Source organism: Neodiprion virginianus, chromosome 3 (genome assembly GCF_021901495.1).
Source record: "Neodiprion virginianus isolate iyNeoVirg1 chromosome 3, iyNeoVirg1.1, whole genome shotgun sequence".
Classification (NCBI taxonomy): domain Eukaryota; kingdom Metazoa; phylum Arthropoda; class Insecta; order Hymenoptera; family Diprionidae; genus Neodiprion; species Neodiprion virginianus.
The window spans coordinates 27,192,174-27,214,268 of record NC_060879.1 but is presented as its reverse complement, the minus strand read 5'-3'; the positions used below and the strand labels follow the sequence as shown (position 1 = coordinate 27,214,268).

The 22,095-nt window shown below is 39.4% G+C and overlaps 1 protein-coding gene and 1 long non-coding RNA gene across 6 annotated transcripts in view; one reads left to right on the top strand and one right to left on the bottom strand.

The window, feature by feature from the left end:
- Positions 1-22,095, top strand: part of LOC124300740 (ATP-dependent helicase brm) — an 83,754-nt gene extending 61,659 nt beyond the window's left edge. The window contains exon 22 of the mRNA XM_046755079.1: positions 21,839-22,095. The gene's annotated coding sequence lies outside the window, so the exon portion shown is untranslated. The remainder of the gene's footprint in view (positions 1-21,838) is intronic.
- Positions 7,136-16,324, bottom strand: LOC124300756 (uncharacterized). 5 transcript variants are annotated; one of them, XR_006907323.1, is made up of 4 exons: positions 15,893-16,322; positions 15,196-15,451; positions 14,039-14,659; positions 7,136-7,517 (listed from the first exon to the last, which is right to left on the bottom strand). It is a non-coding gene; the product is annotated as an uncharacterized LOC124300756 (long non-coding RNA). The 5 variants fall into 5 exon arrangements; XR_006907319.1 differs by having other exon boundaries at positions 14,039-15,451; positions 15,893-16,324; XR_006907321.1 differs by lacking the exon at positions 15,196-15,451 and having other exon boundaries at positions 14,039-14,838; positions 15,893-16,320.

Here is a 22,095-nt window from a genome sequence, read left to right as displayed (position 1 = left end):
AAAAATTTCACTTTACTACCATATTTTTTTATTTTTCACGTTCACTTTAACTTTTACGATGCGGGGATCAATGTACGTTAATGAATTATGTATTATCCTTGGCAATGAGGATTGATGTAACTGGTAAAGCAATTATTTTTACCACTCTTTAACCTGCAGGCAAGATTTTGAAACAGGAGAAGAATTTTTGTAGGTAGTTACTTTCATAGTTTTCACATTCGTAAGTTTCATAATATATTTTCAACGAACCGATTGTGCACGAGGTGTTTTCACGCGCTTAAAAATGTGCAACTTCATCGCCAATTATTCAGACCGACTTATTAATTGAACACATCCTGTAAAATATTTTACAGATTGAACAAGAGAAGCTTTGGGAGTCGAATAAATAAAAACGGCACAAGCATCAATTGCAAATAAAAATTTATCGTGAAATCATTGAACAAAATCGTTGATCCGCGCTGTTAATGAAATTTATGAAATTCCAGGAATTCTCGCGGTATTTAAAATCTGTAATCGACAAACTAGAACAAAAAGCGGCGTAAACGGTGGTGCAGCATAGCGCTGTTTTCCTTGGATTACAGGTCTACGTGCAGAAGCTATTTATTTCCTATTATCCCGGAATAATGCCTTTCAGAACGGCGTTAGGCGCCGGTGAAAGGGGAAGCGAGAGTTGAAATGGGGAAAGGGAGAGAATGGCCACTGACCACCTCGAACCTACCCACCTACCCTCAACAGTCTCGTACGTTGATAGTCCAACTTTATATTGCAAAAGTTTTTATATTTTCTTCCATCCAAAAAGGATCGGACGTGCGATTGTTCTCCCTAAATTCGCCGAAGTTAATATATTATTATAGGTGAGGTGATTTACTACCTTAAAATATTTTTTCTACGTTGCAAGCCGTTGTATGAAAAATATCGTAAGATCCCGTCATAAGATGTTAAATTACAGTATTTGCGTGTAAAAACTGGTTTCCGTCGCATGTTCTTCTTCGTATTGCTTTGGTGTGCCAGATTCGAAGGGTGACGGCTTTCTGGAATTACTCTGCGTCGTTACAATATCCCTACAATTTAACGGCGAACCTGATTGCCGCCATATTGCGTAGCCGTGCCCACCTAATTTCGGATTCCGATAGGGATGTAATAATCGGCAAAGTGTATTTGGAATGTTCGGCGTTCCTGGGGTATTCGGTGTTGAACAATCTCTGAAAATCTCGTTGTTTGAATGGAAATTTGATTATCCTCCGTCATTCTGCGAACGTCGAGCTGCGGTCACTCAGCTCTCATCGTTTAGGATCGAGCGTAATTGTCACCATGAACCGCGGTCCGGGCATATTAGCTGTCGAAATTTCTATACTGACAATGAGAAAACTTTCGCTTGCCACAGTTGGTAGAAAATTGTAATGAATTGAGCGTTATAATTACGGTTTAAATATCGTTGGTAATTGCGAACAAAAAAATAAAAAATTCAACCGAGTAAAAACTTGAAATCAACATCAAATTATCCTAGAAGTTTCGAGAAAACATAGTAAAAGTAATCGTGAATAAAATGAATAGTAATGTACACTAGATGTTCCGGCTAGAGCAAAAAACGAAAATTCAATCTCAATTTTATATTTATAACGAAATTAGTTAATGATTACGTACAGTAACCACAGCTACAAATTTCTCGCGGTGTAGTTCCGACGAGTTAATATTTATAATTCAAAATCTGTAGCTATGTTAAAATAATGTTACAAGGTATTATTACCGAATTACAGAACGACTTCTGCAACTAACAGGATAATGGCACCGTGAAAGTAGAGGATAACGGAAGGCGAACGGAAAGTCGTAATACATCTAACGATGAACCGTGCAAGACGGTGAGTTATTCTCAGAGAATCACGACCCGAGTGCAGCGCCATAATCCGTTTTCGATAGCGAGAGGAAAACTTGGCAGTTACGTAAAAGAAAAACTGAAACGTTTCAATTCGCTGGCAGCTGCGGCGTCATCAGAATGAGTCAAAGCGTCTTGGAGATCTTCTCCTCTCCTCGACTCTGCTGATGCTGATTAGATTGATCGCGCTACTTACGATTAATCTATCTCTAATATTCGCTGGCTCATGTTGCCACTCCGTGGATTAGTACTTTACACATTTTACGTTGTCGCAAACAAAACGATATCGGTGCGGAAACGTAACTTTATTGCCAACCGGAGAAAATGGGATTCCATTAATACACGCGTGTGAAGCTGGCTGCGGTCTGAAAGAGATGCTGCGAATTTATTCAAAGTTATACAACAGCGGCTGGGCGATGATCAGGTTTCATAATTTAATCGGAGCTCAAGTTTGCTGGAGAAAAACTTGCCTTCGTTGTAATATGGAATACATGTAATTACTTCTTCCACGTTTCAAGCCACCAGTTTCGGAAATATTTTCTTTGATGAGGTGACACGAGATATTTTTCCCTTGTCGCTCTACATTATACATAAATGGACATAATAATTATAAAGGTGAAAAAATCCATCGCCATATACATTTAGATGAAATCACACCAGCCCGTCAATTTCTACAGAGTCAGAATTCATTCTGTCGGGTATTATTGTATAATGATTTGTGCACGCACTTTCCGATCGAGAGGCAGGTAGGATATACAGTTGGTACCTGTAATGAGAAAATTGTATATTTGTATACGTGTAGAGTATACATATGTGCATTGGCCAAGAGTTGGTTTACCTTTCAAATTAACCGAATCAAAGTCAAGCGCATGCAGTGTGTTATTTGACAAATGATTCCGGAATAAATAATTAATTGCTCGATGTCAGTGGAGGACAGACCGGAATTCCCAATTAATTAATTTGTATTGCCCCGCGTACATTAACCAAAATTTTCGGCTCCTTGCACATGTTGAGATACGTGCTTGACGCGGATCAGGATACAAGCATCTGGCAAAATCGACGACGGCCTTCGAGCTTTTCATATTTTATTATCAGAAAATGGAGTTTTCATTACAGCAAACGGTAATTAACTGCGAAATATGATGAAACGTGAAAAACACAACGAAACACAAGTTTTTCAAAATAATTCCAGTCTACGAAAAGCCTACAAACATTATATCTTCTAGCTTTTAACTTTCAAATTTCGTTAGATCTCATTTCACAAATCGCTGACTCTAGTCATTCAAGATCTGTATGCAACCTTTTTAACTAAAATTTATGATTATCTTCAAGAGATCATTTTCTAGATTTATCAGAAGCCACGGAATACCAGCTGAAGAATCCAGCGCGCGTTAGTGTCTCGTTTTCTTCTTACTTTCTCTGCTCGTAGCTTCGCTAGTTTCTCGGGTCCTTCCTTTCGGACTTACCGTTGCAGTTGGGACGTTAAGGGAATAAAATAAGTGGGAGAAAATAGCAGTTACTGTAAAATTGAACCGCAACTAACTCCACTGGAAATGTTAAGTCAACTTTTAAGTTGAACCAGCTTATTGTCAGCTGTTGAAAAGTTCCACCTTACAACGGACTCCGATCTCATTTTACGATAGTTATTATAAAACTTGCGGTCTTGGTACGTATTATAAATACTACATAAGTCCATCGACGATAAACGTACGTTTAATATCGCTTATGTGTTATATTAATATCCTTCGTGATTTTACACGTCCATTATACAGAGAATCCATCTTCTGTACAACTTTATACGATAACGCTTATCCGTCACGCGTTTTCCTTCCATATGAAAATTATAATATTTATCTTAATAATATGCGAAACTATATAATTCGGCGTTCACCGTTCGTTTTAGAGTAGAGAAACTTAAAATCTAACGTCCCGGACGTCTTTGAAGTTTCAGAGAACTGGCAACTACTGCCCGCGGGATCTAAAAACTTATACAAGTTTTCCACGGAACTTTACGCGAGACTTTCTACGTTTCTCTGTCAGTTAACTTCGCGTCTCTTCGCGAAGAAGAAAGGATAGAAATAAAAAGACGAGAAGTAAGAAAATTAAAGTATAAGCTTAGCTTGCAATAACCTCGGCTTTGACAATATTTTCGAGACGCGCAACTACCGTATGAAAAAATTAACACAATTTCTAGTGATTGTAAAGTACCCCTCATTTCTCTGATCCCCGTTCAAGATGAACAGATCGTGAATATATACGACGACAAATGAAGTTTATCATTATATACTTTACGCGTATGTAGACTTTTATATTTTTATTTATAATTTACACGACTGCACAAACTCAGTTATACTTACTTATCTTGTGCATATCGCTTTTCCCCGGTAGCACGTGGTTCATGTCTTAAAAGTAACGAACATATCACATCGGCGTATACATTTTACATTCGTATCGCTATAATCGAGAAACCACTTTTCTCCAGAGTATTATACCGCACGTTGTATTCATACATTCGGTGTGCAGCAGTTTTCTCCAGTGATTTCGCATGTAAAAGCAGCTTACCTGTAATAACTACTTGGACGGCGCTCGCGTACAATTATACCTAGATAAAAATACCCACGACTCGGGGGTGTCGTTTTACTTCCAGTTGGCAAAAACCTCACAATCATACGAATAATTCCGTATACCGTCCAGTATAAGAATCATACCCAGAAATACTGCCCGACACCGCACCAAGAATAGCGAAGGAAATGTGAAAATTGATTCCTACTTCACATCGTGTGTGTAATATCGGTATATTTTTTCACACGATATATGTACGCTGAAATAATTAATTCATCGATGCGGACACGTGAATCGATTTTTTTCAAAGCCAAGAAAAAAAAAAAAGAAAGGGTAACAGCGTAAATATAAAGCGTTATCTGGAGGGTTATAAAAGGCGTTACGTAGCCTCGTTCTGGCCCCTGTTATTTTACCGAAATATCAGGAGCCGCGGAGATAATAGAGACAAGAGAAAAAAAAGGAGAATAAAAAAAGGAAAATAAAGATACACGATATAAATAACTTTTTTCACCACTTCGTAGCGCGAAAACTGTAGGAGATTTGTCGCTGCGTAATCATACCATAACAGCGCAGAATGGCAGTTTTTATTATCAATACTATTTTAGCTGTACGAGTGGGATAAAAAATTTCGACACTAAAAGATTAGAGGAGAAAAGCCTGATGTGAAAAAAGCGTTAATTGGCGTTTTTACGTAACTAAAAGAAACGCGCAGACGATTAACGTATAGGAATGAAATGTTTTTACTTACCTATAGTTTGTAAATACAAATTTCCGAGAAAAATGTCAAAGTCTAAATTGTTCTGATGAAGTTTCAGTGAATAGTCCTAGTGCGTTATAATTTTCTTAGGTTTGCAGTATTTAAACGTATTCTATAATGAAATAAATTTTCCGGTGATGGTAAAAAATGCGAATAGTCGAGGACTTTTCGACAACCACAAGCAGAAACTCCCCGAGTTACCGCAGTCCTCATTTTTCACGGACCGCGAATCACGGGACACCCCGAAGAAGCCGTTGCACTCAGACGGCGCAATACGCGGCCCTACGATTCAACTGGTATAACCGAAGGGTGGGAGGTCACCCTTAATAATTTGGTAGCACCTACGCGGACCCTTGTAATGCGCCAGTCAATCAACGTAGATCCCCATCAAACCCTTCGCCCATAGAATACATCAGGGTGCTGGTCCGCCGCGATTGGCTACTTAATGTTAAATCGGCGTATTTTATTAGGCGTTTCCACCCTTCGGGTTTAACTTTTACCTCCGTCCAAGGCTAGATTGCTACTCGCTGCACGGACCTACATCGGGATCCAGGATACGCCGTTATACGTATACCTGCGCCTTATACTAACCGCCTCAGGACGGAAAGGTGAGACGTAAATTAACCTCTGGTGGCGAAATTGAGGCTGCAGAGATCGTCACTCTGGGAATTTCGGGCGCATTCAAACGTCAAAGTTATGCGAGGAAAGGGAAGAAGGGCTTTTACGCGAGTGGATCGGTAGAATGATTTGTTTCGCCCAATCGTATCGAAAATTGAAACAAGGTTCGGTGGGAAACTGCGGGAGGGATTCATTAACGAGGTCTGTTCGTTCTTTTTTCTTTTTTTTTCGTTTTTTTTCAACTTTCTTCTTTTTTTCTTCTTTTCAATCGCAGGCCGATTCGTCATGGCCTGCGCTGAAATTGAACTATTTTTTTCGGCTCTGTCTCGCAGAATATTTCGACTAACAATAAAATGAGGATTAAAGACCTGCGGCACTTTGCTGCCATGCCTAACCCACCTCTTGCGTCGTTGGATAAAAACGATGATACATACAGAGACAAACTCTTCCACGACTGATGATGTGAAGCAGACTGTAAATCCGACTCACGTCGTGCGATTTATTTCATTTCTTCACTCACCTTTTATTAAGATCTTAGAAGTTAGAAGAGTCAAGGCGCGGAATTTTATTTCAGTATTACGTATTTCGTATAACATAATATATAGTATATATTATATAGAAGTTATATACCTCTATTATGGGATCTAATCATTTTTTTTTTCTTCTCGTATAGTAGGTAGTGTTGAAATTTTATACCTTACCCTATTTCCCATGTAGACGTAACTTATACCGTTTTATGTCTCCTACTTTCCCACGTGTCACACATTGTCCTACACGTACGCTTTTTGCGCCACCACCCTTGCCGAATATTACGTGATAAAATTGCCTCTTCCTCCCCTGAAATTTATATATTAGTTATAAAATTCGTAAGACGACGCGATTTCTAAGAGGAATACAAGGGTTTCGTAAAACGACGTCTCATGTCTCAAGAAGATATAAATTTTGAGGGATGAAAGAATCAACCTCGGTGTAGCATTTGATAGGGACACTTGAAAATATTGAATTTTCTAATCACTGCACGAAAATTTCGTATTATACATAAATTGAGTATGCAATAAAAACCGGAATGTAATAACCAGAATGTCTTCTACGAAAATGTATTCAATTCTTGAATATATCGACGCTATCAACATTGATGGAGGGTTGGCTTATTTGAATGTTGTTTCCTCGTCATCGACGTTCATGTGGTATGGAAAAAATGTAGAACTACTCACCCTGTAAAATTCAAACTAAACAATTCCAAAGAAGTAAATACCCTTCATGCATTAATTTAGGCAATATAAATAAATTCACTCCGATAATAAGCATTTCAATAAGTGATCTTATTAAATTTTACGTTTTCTACATATGTTACGTACGTACATACAGTCTTTATTACAGTTCCTTTTTTTTTTTTTACATGATAACGATAGTGGTGATAATATTCATAATAATAACAATAGCAGAAGAAAAGCAAAAAGTACCAAACATTTTTCAATTAAATTATAAACTCGCATACCGGCTTTGCACAGCCCATAAATTTATAATCCCATTATAATTTTCTTGGTCAGTATAGTACAAGAGTGAATAATTCCTTAAATCAAATGTCACGGGTCCACTTAATTAATTTTCAATCCATTATAATCCTCGGATTTGGAACTGTACGCCTTTAGGCTGTCAAAACCTTCCCTCGTAAATTCGAGCTGCGGCAAATCTGCGCGGTCTAACCTGTAACAGAGAGAAAATGTTAAATTAGAATTCACAATTTATTGATTTTGTTTGTCACTCCGTTTATCTAATTGTCCTCACATATTTTTACCCTTTTGTTTGCTTTCATTTTTCAACCTCGCCCAGGCTGATCATACGCAAGATTTCCGAGCCGTATAATTCAGCGAAACTTTGTCTGTTCGAAAGTATTTGTACTGTAACAAATTATCATGCAAGCCTATCAAGTCGGTGGCGCTTAATGCGAAATTAGAGTATCGGTAGACCATTATTATTTTTGCCAGTCAGATTGTAGTTTTCGTTGCGTGATGGCATATAAACGTGGCGCTATCGCGATGTGTACTTTTATTTTATACTTCCTCTTTTTATCCCTGATGTGTATTTTTATTTTTTATTTTCTTTTTTGTTTTTTTTTTTTCGTGGCTGTTGATTATCCACCGTTGAAATCAGCAGTTCCCGTTATCCATTAAAGCCACGCCAGCCAGGCTGACGAATCTCCTGTATTTTAGGTGCCTTGTTCCGTTTTACGACTTTTAGCTAAAACTGGAATAAAACCAGGAGAAATTCTATAGAACACGCGAGCTGTGACTGGGGGATTGCATTGTGAATAGAAACCGACCGGCCACTGCACAAGGTACACAATGCCAATCAGCGAAACAGCGCCTCGTAAAATTTCAATCTTCGAAACATACGAATTTTAAACCGACTCAAAGATCGAATGGATTTCACGAATAATACACACTACACCATAAGGTGACTGTACTTGAGATAGGCGATTTATCTACGGATACAATCACGCGTTCAATTTGGATTTGAACATTGCATATATATAATATGCAATGCTCTACCTGCAAATTTTTGGACGGTTTCAACCTCATATACGTGCATGTTATATATGTATATGTATGTATTTTTTAATCAACATTCTGTTAATGTAATTTAGATGCAGCAGAACTTGATCTTTTCACAATTTAAGGATTAAAAAAGACTGGAAAAACATTTGTACTATCGTGCACTTTCGTAATTTGATGGTTAATTATCATCGATAAATGAGAAGTTGGAGAGGTTCTTTATTGGAAAAATTCTGATTTATAATGTGCGTGATCCAGCATCACCGAACGTACGTCACATTAACAGAAAAATTTATCACACGCAATAAACGTTTATTACCTCATCGGGCAATGATTTATCAGCCACATAATCTCGATGGCATTTGAATACTATCATCATGTGGTAATTGTACTAATAAATTCGGTTATATGACACTGAAGGAAAAAATAATTACAGGTTTATAAGATTGAAATACGATTGCAATCGAGCAAAAAAATTTCAATACAAATTCACTAGACGTTCCGTCATATTCTGCAACAATTATTCTCCCGTGTATTTGTGCAGATGATTTGTGTAGATGTCTCAAACTGTGGATGCAGCTAATGCGAAAAATTGGCGTGAAAAAATGTCTTATATTTCAAATTTCCAGTCGAACCAGAGAAGCGAGAATCTTCAAGTTTCCTTTCGATTTTGACAATAAATTCTAAGTCGAATTCAACGAACCCTAACACAGCGTACGATCGTGATCAATCGTACAACGATGGATGATTGCCAATCGTCGTTGGAACAGATAAAGCGAAAAGATCTCGAAGCAAAAGTGATCCAAAGAAAAATCGTGTGGAACGAAGTGAATACAAGACACGGCTCGCAGCCCGATTGCTGTAGACAATAACGCAATTATATCGGGAAAAAAATAGTCTTAGTTACGCGAAAGTGTTTTTGACTCGTCGTCGGTTGATCTGTCGCTTGCTTTCTTCTCGCGTCCCTCCAAATTCGCGCTATTGAGTTCGGTGATTTCCCGAAAAGCGACGGGCGAAAACGGTTTTGTGTTTACTCCGAGGGTTGTCTGCAGGGACAGAGAAGAAGTTTGGGGGTTGCGTAGGGTAGGGAGGCGTAAGGGACGCGTCATTAGCTTTTGAAATGTCCGACGAACTGAAACACCCCGTGGCACGCCGTCCTCTAGTTCGTCCGTTGATCTTGAGCAAAAATTTCGGTTTTTACGTTAGTTACTAAAAATCTTTTTTAAAACGGTTATCGTTACTGCGATAAGGGTTTAATGGGCCTGGAACTACGAGAATGTATGTAGGTATAACATATATTTTTAGCTACAAATAAAATTTTCTTTATTCAAAAAAGGCTTTGACCCTTTGCGACATAGTGATAAGTATTTTTATCACCTATTTTACATCCGTTTCTTGTATATTTGGAAAACTTTTCAAGATATTTCTTTGCGGTTTTCTGCTATTTCTTACAGGTTTTCAACACTCGAGAGTAATTGTTGCGATGTAATGTGAGTTATTGTTGTTAGATACAAATGGATTGACAAAAATGGTAAACATTGAAGAAATAATTCATTTCTGAGAAAGTTACCCCTCTGCACATAAATTAGAAGTTTTTGGGATCGGTGATTACGAATCTGAAATTTGCTTTTGAAAATTCAGTATGATGGATGCGTAGAGTTTTTTGACCGTATTCGATCAAATTTGAAATTTTCGTCCGTCGTATTGGATCCGCCACGTTGAATTTTTTAAATATTAAACATTTCAACCAGGAATTAAATTCTATATAAAAGTTCGGCATGAATTTTCGCAGTAAAGTCGGTGTAGTACAGTTTATCCACTAAACACGAAGTTTAAAGCTGATTTTTTACCTAAAGTTGACCTTCGAACCGAGGCTTATATACCTTCTGAACCATTCCCGCAGAACTGAACGGACACTGTTGCAGAGAATTACATTCATACAAATAGAATTAAATTCTAAATATGATTTTGATGCTCAAGATCATATCATTAAATACGGCTGAGCAGTGAGCATTTAAGACTTCATAAAGCACTGCCGTGTTTACGATTGTGTTAAAAAATAAGGTGACAAACTGCGTTCCTTCCACGGTGACAAGAATTTATAACCTATATATTAGTGGTAATAAATTTTTTTGCTTCCCTTGGACTGCAAGCAAAAGCATTTCCATCTCCTCTCTGCGCAATCTATCTGATATAAGAAACGCTTAGATTGAATTTTTTTTTTTTTCCCTCCGAAGAGCAGCCGGGAAACGGAATAATGCACGAGATGGATCCAGAGCAAAAACCGTGTTATATTATGCGGTTCCTCCTCTATGGTTACAGAGTATTTCATTTTAATTCGCGTTTCCTTCGCGAATAATATCTTTCTTTGTACCTGGAAATCATTTATTAATCGAATTTTCCGTAAATTTATAATCTACTTCCATTGTGGGTACCTCGAGTAATCGCCACTCTGTTGTCTGGAACGAAGACGCCCTTTTGTACACATTGGATTGTACCTAATTATGCGGCCTGTGCGGTATACGTATTTGCCCAAGCACGCCTTTGCCCTCTATTGGATAAAATTGCCGCTAGCTTTACGTAGCTAGGCGAAAGGAATTAGATCGCCGAGGAAAAACATCGCCGCGGCACAAGGGGCTCTGTGGTGCGGAAAAAAGGATGAATACAAAAATGAACAAAGCGAGCAACTTTCCTCGGCGAATATGGAATAACCGAGAGGTGAACGAGCGCAGGGATGAAATATTCACGAGTCTGCCGGAACGGCAAAAGGTCGGTGTTACACTAATTGGACGTAACTTCCTCAAAATTATCTCGCCATAATTCATACACCCGAAATTACATGCCCAGAGTTTGAGGGACGAATGAATCATATCTGCTGTTATTCGCATCATCTATACTGTAATCAAGGGAAATATTTATACACGTGTTACGTATCTACACGGATCTTGCCGAGCAAATTTGAATTTTAAAAAAGCAACATGTGCCAAAAAAACGGTAATCGGATAGCAATGCTCGATGGCTGCAACGGGGGGGAAATGGGGGAGACATTTCACTTTCCACTCTCTGCAAGGCTCGAGTGATTCGCGCCTTTTCTATTCCATGCCGGCACCGTCTGATCTTGCCAGGCGTTTTCTACTGCTACCACTGCTGCCGTAATATAAATGCGTTCTGCATACGTCTACATCTGTTAGCGTGCCAGAGCGGAAATACATCCTTCAAGAACGCATTTCAGGTGGTGTGTTTTACTGTGAAAAAAAGTGTTGAGAAAAAAATTGACAAACCAAAGTTTGAAAGGCGGAATTAATGTTGAAAAATAAATCCTTAAGGATGAACCGGTCTGTATCAGTCTCATTTGCGTTACATGATTGTGAACACGAATAAAACAATATTCCCACTATAATAATAGGTATGTAATGGAAATGAATTTGAGGAAAATTTGAAAGAAGGTTTTACAATTAGAACGTGGAATGGATAAAGATAGGTTTGAATATAAGTATTATACGATGAACCAGATTTTCGTCAACAACTAAACTTGCACGTTATAATTATACTGTAGTGTAAGATTTTTCAAATCAAAATGAACGAATAACATTAAAATTAGCTGAAGAAACACCAGAGACTAATCATTTCGAACGTTCTAAGTATCAAACCTTTTCTAAAGTTGCTCGTATTTTAGCGGCTGTCATTCGAAAATTTATAACCAACAGTTATACGTAACCTCGAAGCATTGCAGAGTTTTTCATCAGCCGATAATTTTCACGCAATTAAACACTTGCCTAAGCTCACAGTTAAGTAAAAGTTGGTTTGATTTATGTACAAGTGAGAAGAGGTCATAATCGCAACGATGAAAATTTGTAGTTTCCGTAATTATACAGTCTTTATTTTCAACTACAACCACCAAATTGATCTAGATGCCTCATTTGACAAAGAAAATGCAGACAACTAAACAAACAAATTGGCTGTAGCTTTGACCAGAAAATGTAATATTAGCAACTATGATGACACTAAATAGTTGCTTGTAGGGAATTTACTTGGATTTGAAACAATATTATAAACCACTATCGTAACGGTACCGATTTTACTATGATCGACTAGTAATCGTGTAACAAATGAAATTTTTCCCGGTTCAGTATTTAGTTGATCGAAAACTTGAGGAATCAACAGAGTTACAACCGAATAACAATTTCCTTGTCCTCGTTTCGTAAAGAAAACTGCTACGTCCAATAAGATCTTGCAGCAGAAACATGCAATGGAGCAATTCGCGGAGAGGAGCCAGAGCGCAAGTAAAGAATGGCCGAGTGTCCCGGCACGTTCGGAAGGAAGAAGCGTGCAGAAGCGACTCTCCATGAATATGTAGAAGCGAGTGCAGTTGCAGACGTCCAGAACCCGTGACCCGGCAACTCTGAGAAGTCATAATTAAAGTAGACAAGAAAGAAGAGCTCGAAGAGAAGTGGAAAGAACTACTTTTTTCGTGTAAGAAAGTGAAAAAAAAAAAATGCAAGGAAGAGACAATTCTTCCGACTTCAGGTTACATTTCTGTAGCGAGTCTCTCTGCAGATACGAAAGCAAACACGAGTGTAGGTAATTCGTGAAGTGAGAATCGAAGGATAGTTCATTTTGACTCGATTATATTAAAAGAGGAAACTCATAGTAATGCACGTTGTTGTACAATTGGAACAATAGCTGCTGCTCAAATGTCTTGTCAATAGAATTATATTGTCGTGAAATAGTCGGAAAAGGGAAAAGTTACGGTATCTTACAATTTAATAGCGTTTCTTAATACTAAGGGTAAGTCCAGTCACTCTCTGGTTTTTATTCCATTGTCTTGTACGCGGTGTTCGGTATAATTTGAACCTCGACCATTGATAATAAAATAGATAAGACGTAGCGTGTAAGGTGAGGCCAAATGTCAGGTGTACCTGTATATCTTAGCACACTGTTTGCAGCTGTTTTTTATCAAAAGTATTTGTAAGTAAATATTGAACGTATTTTTCTAAAGTTCTCTAATCGAGATAGAGTTTTCTTCTTCTACCGAGTATTTTGAATTCTTTTGAATTCCGATTTTCTGCTATCAGTGTCTCGAGTGCAAACGTATTAGGTAAAAAGTGACGGGTTACCAGCGGTCAGTGAAATGTTTTCAAATCATCTGAAGTCGGCGAAGATCGCTCGGAATTTTCTGGAATTTCTTCAAGCCCCGTAAAATTTTTTGACCCACTTTTAAAAAATTTTCCACTTTCGCGCAACCTTTGAAGTTCCATGTCAGTAGGCATTAAAATTTTGTGATACATTGTGGAAAATTAACGAACTCTTTTAACGTCTTCTTCGACAGTTCGTAGCTTCACTGAAACGAAGTGAAAACTGTTGCGCGCTTTCGAGAAATCGGGAGTTTTTCACGAAGCTAAATTTGATATCGCGACGTACGTGTTTCAAAATATAGCTTGCGTTGCCGATCCGCCGTTGTGATGCGGCAAGTGCGTAAAAATAACGCGCCAGTTGAACATGCCGATTTAACATCGCGTTGTGATTTGGATTTAGATTCAGTCCGTGAAAATTTCATCCCAAAATCCCCGCGTACTCGAGCGAGTTATAATTCACAGCCTCGAAATTGTGAAATCTGATTTGTAGAAAAATTGAGTGGTTAACCCCCGAGTGGAAAGACAAACTTGAGCTAACCTTGTCAAAGTTCTCCTTCTGGTTGAGGGCGCGGGGTTCGAGGGTGGCGTTTATTAAGGAAACACTCGAACGTCGCGCGCCGCCCTCTTCGCCAGGCAAGGGGCGCAGATAAGGATAAGGAGGATGCCGGCACCGAGTAGCGTGATCAGAGCGAATCCGACGGACCAGAAGTTCGCCGTCTTTGGCGCAGCGAGTTTCCTGGCCGTAGGTAAAGCGGCGACTTCCTCAGCCGTCACCCCGAGTCTCCTCGCCTTAACTATTAAGGATCTGAGGCGTCGCGACGCCTTCTCGCACGACATCGTTGTTATTTCTTTATCTCCGATCGTCTTTGCCCTCTTCTTATCGAAGCCTTCTCTTTCCGCCTACCCTCGTCAACCGCCTCGACCCCTTGTCTTCTCGAAGCGCATCGACGTGCTCACTTCTTCTTCAACAGGTTTACGCTCGGCAAACTGAATGTTTATCATTATCGCGCGTGCCTCGCCGATTCGAATCTCCCTTTTTTTTTTTTATTCACCGGCTTTTCATTTCACTTACACATGGTTAAAATCGATCTCAACCTTCGGCTAGAGTTTTTGCTTTCTTTTTCTTCTCTTTTCACCTCTGTATTCTACAACACACAAACTGTCAAATCAAATGGTTTTTAGATTGCGAACGATCGATCACCGATATTTAGCAAAGGAGTTTGAACCAGGAGAACGCGTTACGTTATTTGGCTATCGTTTAGATGTATATAATCTCATCCCGCTTTTTCGTCACGGTGCACGTTACCGGAACAAAATCACATTCCACCGTTCGTTGACCTGGACGTAATATAGTATAAATTGCTTAATTAGCTTATTTAATTAGCCTATTCAACGTGCAAAAGTCTCTCCATAAAACTCCGTTAATATGAATTGAAAATGTGCCACATCAGACAAGCTTTATTCTGTGACATTAGTATCAAAAACAGGAACAATTAATATTTTTGAGGCTACCATGGAAGTTTATTGCTCACCACGCGTATGATAATAATAATTAATTATTGTTGAACGTTTTTCAAATAATCGGGAAATGATTTGTGATTGAATTTTTTTATTTGTAAATCTATAGCGTTCATATTGAATTTAGCAACTTGTACGTCCCATATACTACAAGTGAAGCGTATTGATAAATTATACCGGATTGCATCTCGATTTCTTCAAACCGCATTGGCAAACGAATACATCTCACAGTTGAGAAACTTTAAATTAGATTCACTGGAGAATAATAGGGAAGTAGGTGTTCTGTAAATCTGGAGCCAAGTTTTGCACAGTAGAAAATCAATCTATGTGTTCGATTCAGAGATGTTTCGATACTTTTGTTCTCGTTTAAAACGCAAAGGTATTCACAGAGTGAGATGCACGTAGTTGGATGGGAATTTAAATGCAGCGCAGTCTGAAAAAGTAATAGAATTCCGTGGAGTGTCAACACGGACCGAGGAATGCAAAGAGACGTCTTGAATCGACGAAGAATTGCAGTTCCGTATTTCACGGAAGAAGGTGAAAAATATTCCGAAAATTGGATAATTTATGGAACAGAATTTTCTCACATTATTAATAAACGAGCGTTTCAACAAACTCGGTCAAAATTGGATATCTTTTCATTTTTATACTGCTTCTGACGGTTTTATAAAAAAAATTTCTCTCGTTTTTTTCTCGCACAAAGCTTTGTGAAAGTAACAAAAAATCGTTGGAATCTGGTTAACGTTGAAACATTCGCTCCGCAGTTGGTCCTTTGTACTTGTAAATAATTACGAAATCGATTTCTCGGTACAGTGAGTTATGAACTCTGCACTTTGTACCGTTTTACAAAGTTCGTATATGAAATTGGGTTTACAAATTTCACTGATGGGAAATTCCTGTCGCTGCTGCTCCTGCTGTTACCGATGATGGCAATAGCCAAGAAGTAAAATCGCATTGACTATTTATCTCCTCGTCTGCAAACACGTCACGCGAAAGTCACTCAAGCCGATCTCCTTTCGCGTAATTTTACCAATTTTCGTCTTCTACTTCTGTGACACAATTTGTTCCACATCGTAGAAAAATAACGTATAATATACGCGGTTTTTCCGAAATCGTTCGCGCGTTACGAGGACTTTTTCGTATTTAGCATTTTGACCAGAATTAAAAAAAGGACCGATCGAAAAACCCAAAAATTACTCTCGTATCCGCCACGTTCTACTCGAGCAAAACCACGTGTTGCTTAACCTGACGTCGAATTGCCGCAAGCTGCTTGCTCGTGGGCGTCGCGACGCTGACTGCCAGTCGACGGGACGCTCCGAGCTTTATTGGGAAGCTCCCACCCCCGTCTCGACGCCAGGCGCCGGAACGCGTACCACGACTGCCTTCGCATTTCCCCGCACGTTTCGTGATTTCGGCTTTTCTACCTCGAACCCTGCATTCCCGTGCAAAATTGCCACGATTTTTCGTATTTTGGCAATTTCGAATAACTTGAATTATTATAAATACATTTTTTTTTCAATCCCTCGGCCGTTCGAAAATCGAATAAAAACTGTGCAACGTTTCGCTTCCGGTGCAGTCTTCCGCGTGACATTGAATTTGCAGGATTTTCAGTCTATATCAAAAACAGGGGAAAAACTCCGCAAGCTCGAAAGTTCAGATGCTAATAAATGGGGAACTCGCGTTATTATCGTGTCTACAGAGAATTTTCATTCGATAGTCAACTCGACTGTGAAAATTAGTACCTCCGCTGTTATTCTCTTGAAAATAAAAAATTATTCGGCATAAATACACGAGTGGAGTCAACGCTGTTGGAATAAATGAACGGGGTAAACCGTGTGCGGAAAATTTGAGAGTAACGCCGAGTGACGAGGCTAAATAATAGTTTGTCCGCATCATACCTATTCATTGGTTCGGAAACGATGGTAATAATTTGAAAATCGCGACCGGCAGGTAAATGACAAGGATTTTGGAATACAGTCCAGGTGCGATTGCACCGGTTGAAACGAAGAATCGACTACGCAATTTCACGCAACTCTGCAGCTCCTGTCTCTCTTTTTTTTTTTATAATTTCAGGAGCGATTGGAACACACTCTGGATGTGATCGTGGATACAACCTATCGGAATATCGACCTGCAGACCTCTCTAATTGAAGTTATAATATGCAGAGCACGGAAATATTTGGGAATCTGACTGTAATTGCTATCTCGTTAAATTTGAAATAGAAGCTAGATAGGCAGAGAGACTCTGCGTCAGCTTCAAAGTAAATTCTCCGTACGGGCGATGATGCTTAGGTAGGTATATAATCTCCTGAGAACCCGTTCTCACATCTCTCGAGGCAAGAAGGTTTCTTCGGTTTGTATAACGAGGCGGCGGCGCGCGAACAAGCGGAGGCATTTTCAACCAAGATCGATGGAGAATATTTTCATTCACAGGCGGTAATCGCAGACGACTCCGTACCTCCGAAATAGCTGTTTCGTCCTGCTAAGCTTACTGAGAGTTCGAGTGGCGGCTTCGTCGGACTAAGTCAGCATTCACCCTAAGATACTTACTTCGTCTGAAGCTCCTGGTGAATGATACACAATATTGTAATTAGCCTGGAATTAGGACTCGCACAAGCTAGATACGCGCGTACTTTCATGCGAAAATATCAAATCCTACCCCGATAATAAAAACCGGCCAATTATAATGAACAAAACCAGCTTAAGACTGGCTGAATTTCCAGGCTCGTTGGGCGAAGAAAACGTTTTGAATATCTTTAAATTTTCTCGCTTACTATTCACACTTGCCCCAATTGTTCGTGTAATCGTAGCGCAACCAACCTAAGTAACGCCGAGACGGAGTCGTGATAGGAAAAAGAAAAATATGTCGAAAGAGATGAAAAGTGACTGAACATTGAAAATTTGGTAGTTCTTAGGCTTTAATAAACTTTTAAATTGTAACCAAGGTATTCTTGCCTGCACTGCTTTCTTTGACGTGAAATCAGCGTTGAAAAATAGTCGCAAACGCATTAGCAAAGAGCATATTGATTTTGTGTCTGTGTTTTAATACGCCTGTAAAATATTTGCCAAGCATTTTTTTTTTTTTTTTTGTTTTTTCTCTCCTACCGCTTCAGTAAAGTTTGCAATTGATGTCGCTATTAATGCACGGCAAACATTTGGACAGGCAGGAGATTTATTACCATTACATATATGTTCGTTGTCAATATATTGCAGAGTGGATATTTCCATCTTTGTGACGTGCCGGCGTACAGAGAAATTAACTCATTTCCGCCGTACGGTAATTTCAAATCATAAATTGCACGGCCCTGGCGACTGGAGGCCGCGTAAATTGAGTATCGGAAAAAACATCCTACCCTTGTTTATCCAAGCTCACATTGTAGCAACAGCCCTACCCTCTGTCACCTACAATAAGTGACAGGTGCAGATCAATTGCAGATCATGCAGGTCAATTTACGAGAGACAATTGACTAGATAGATGAGTTGATCAATAACCATGGGACAAATCTTTTCGCCAATCCATTACCTCGACGTATAATCCCAATTGCCATACGAGTATTCGATATTCAAGGGTAAATGAGAACTTGCAACGTGATCATGCGTTTCTGTCCACAAAATCTTCTCTAATTTCTGCAAGCGAAGGCAACGCTACTAGGGAGGTATCGTAACGTATCGAGGCATGATCCAAGGTGCGTTAACTTTCTTTTTCTATAATCCCCGCAGCTTGACGTTATCCCCGGATAGTCGGCTATATCCAGTGGGAAGTTCGGTAAATTGCAAAACTTTGTACGTATGGTATTATATTCGAGCCGTCGTCAGCCAGTGTTCAATCATACAACCGAGTCACGAGAACGAACACGGACCGGCAGTTGCGGGAGGCTAAAACTCCACTTCTGCTTCCACTCGCATCTTCTGTCTTTCGTATCTTCATCCCTCTTCCTCTGCCCGGTCTACTTCCGGCAATGAAGAGAGAGAGAGAGAGAAAGAGCGAGAGTGGAAAGACGAGAGGGGCCCAAAGTCCAGCTCGTCGAGTGGCCAGTTGAGCCCGTCCGCTCGTTTCTTCACAGAAAGAAGAAGATCCTTATAACTTTTGGATTCTGCCCTACTAGAACCGGGCTGCACCAGCTGCGGAGTTTTAATTAAATAATCTTATTCGGCAACGTGTCTAAAATACTTGTAACGATTCGTCTTCCCTCCTTCACTTCTAGACGTCAACCTACCCTCTCATACGTACGACTTGCCAACACCACATATAATGTTTAGGTACCTGCATTCGGCTACGCGTATGTACGGCACGTCCAGGCAAGGAGTACACGATCGCATTTTACCAACTGTCACGAGAAATTCACGGAATTTCGTATTTCATTTGATAATGTGGAAAGGCATGTTCGGAATAAACTCCTGGACTTGGATGGTTCAGCGCCACTTTAACAATTCATCACAAGATCAACTTTCAGAGTATGGAAAATTGCATTATAGCATATTTTCGTACGACACTATTCATCAGTGAAGGATCACTACGACTATAAGAGGATCGTATTGAGGTAGCGAAAGGCTGGTACAAACTTACTTGAACTCGAATAAGAACTCCTTTTAATTCAATAAATGAACTCTCATAAAGTCGCTTGAAATCATGTGCAGGTCATTTCAACTCGCATGAATTTATGTATAAATAGAATTGTTGGGTAAAATGTCTACCGATTTTGGTCACCTTAGTTGGTACCAGTTGTGGCTATATATATTGCAAGTAATTAAAGATTACGCCCACTAATGGTACAAAAGTACTTTGCCGGAATTGTAAGTGAGCACCAATTTTTAGTAATAATGTGTATCAAAAATTAAAAACTTTTCTGTAAAACTTGTTTAAAGCCGGATATTGGTAATGAATTGAGTAATTAAAGAGATTTCTACTCATTGATACATATAGAACTTCGCAAAGGTGACCACAAACAGTGAATATTCTCTAATTCTTCTGGTTTATTGAACTTCTTTTCAGCGCGTGGAATCATTTGAAGTCTTAGAAATTCATGAATTCACTCGGTGTCAGGTAGATGCTGCATTTTAGAATAGTTGACCTCTGTCTCTGACTAAGTGATCGATTTTTCCTGCTTGTTTCGTTGAAATTTCAACTTCTTCGTGCAACAGATCTGTCTAGAATTCTTGATTAATGTCGCGTTTCACACTTCAATGTCAATTAAGAACGTATTACGATTTTGTCGCGAATTCCAAACATTCGCACACATTTCACGCACTTGAGGTTTGCAGAAACAATGGTGAAGAATTTCCTGTTCTTTCCTCTTCTCCATCATTTTCGATCTAAGGGGTTCAGAGCCGTTTTAAAGCCTCCAACCGCGCTTCCAAATGGTTTGTTTGCACAGCGTCTGATCGGACCGTTTTGAACCTCCCTCACCACAGCACCGCAATTATGCGTCGCCACACACTTCCCCTCGCTTTTCTTTCTTTTTCGGTTCAGTTTACGAATCTCACACTTTTCCTCGTAGTATAAGCATGAAAACATTAATGGTATGCTTTGGTTGGTAGTTATAAAACATCCTAGACTCTAGGTGATCGTTTTCTATTTCGAGAATGTTGACCGTCGCTACTTCTGTCATTTTCACTTTTCGAGAGACCATACAGGGGGAGATCAATACTGTTATCGACGTAATATAATTTATCACCATAGCTTCCAATGGAAAGTCTGTCACCTAAACAGAAACTTCATGCACATCATTTGTTTGTTTCCTGAGATAACTTTGCATTGTTGTAAGATTTTGTATTCTCAGATTTCATTCTATTCATTTTTGTCTATTGATAGATTTTTGTTACATTATATTATTAGATTTGAAAACTCTTTTAAGATACAGCGAGACGAGTCACACCGCTTTCGTCATAGAACAGACGAAGATTGACGTCTCATCAAGCCGTTAAACTTCATTCTGAGGTAGAATACATTTCACGCTCGTGTGACAGAAAGCCAAAGGGTGTATAACGACGGAATCCTTTAACAAATTTTCGTGTGGGTGTATTAAAATCTAAAGCGTATCGCGTACACATTTTCACGTCATTGCTGAACAGATTCCCTTGAGGCAGCTGATCAATCAATGCGGAATTTTTTATATTCGCGCCATGCCTTAACAATGACGTTTTGCCAAAGTTGATCACGAGATATACGATCTTAACTTTCTCACAACGCACAAACATCACGCACAGAGGCATGCTGTACTATCGGTACCCGTAGTCTGGTACCAAGTATTATACTTGTACTATTATATTTACCACGTTCACGTACGTAATAAGTATTAAAATTCCGTGTACTTGTAAGTAATAATATTCCATCGCTATTTGGAGTGATACGCAGAGCAGGTCTAATAAGGAAACTGGAATCGAGGCGTTCGAAACGACACGTACAAAGCTACACAGGTGAGTTGCTCATTGACTTCGCAGACCCTTGACGCCGAAAGTTTGATTCAATTAAGCGATGGGAACTCAATTTTCCCCTCCCTCGGGACTCGGGCTAGTCTTGGGGGTTGCGTTCTGGCGAGACATTCGAAGCCCGGGAACGGGCGAGGGCGGATACGTGAAAGTCGTATAAAGTGCGACGCCGGACGACGTGAACAAGTTTATTAATAATGTGCTCAAGGGGGACGACTCTTATGTGTCCGTATATCGGTGAGAGCGGACATGTGCGGCTGACCGGGAGGGAATATCCTGGCGATCGGGAACCATTGCGCGACTCCGTGAATGACCTTTGCCAAACTTGCCAAATCTCACCACTTTTTTTGTTTTTTTTATCCTATTACCTTTGTTTCCTCCATCTTTTTCAGCGGAGGAAAAACTTTCTCTCCGAGTTTTATACGAGGAGGACTGCAGCCCGGAGAAAAACTCTCCAATTGATTTCGAAATTGTTCCGCTTACCAAGCTGCTGCAAGCGTCCGTTTTAACAGCTCAGGCTTCGGAGAAGTTTTGGATTATGTACGCTTAAACTTTGCCACGGTCTTTAAGCGGTAAGGAGGTTATTATCACCGCGTATGAATCAGCAAGCTGAACTTGCCAGGATAATGGATGGACATAATCAATCTGT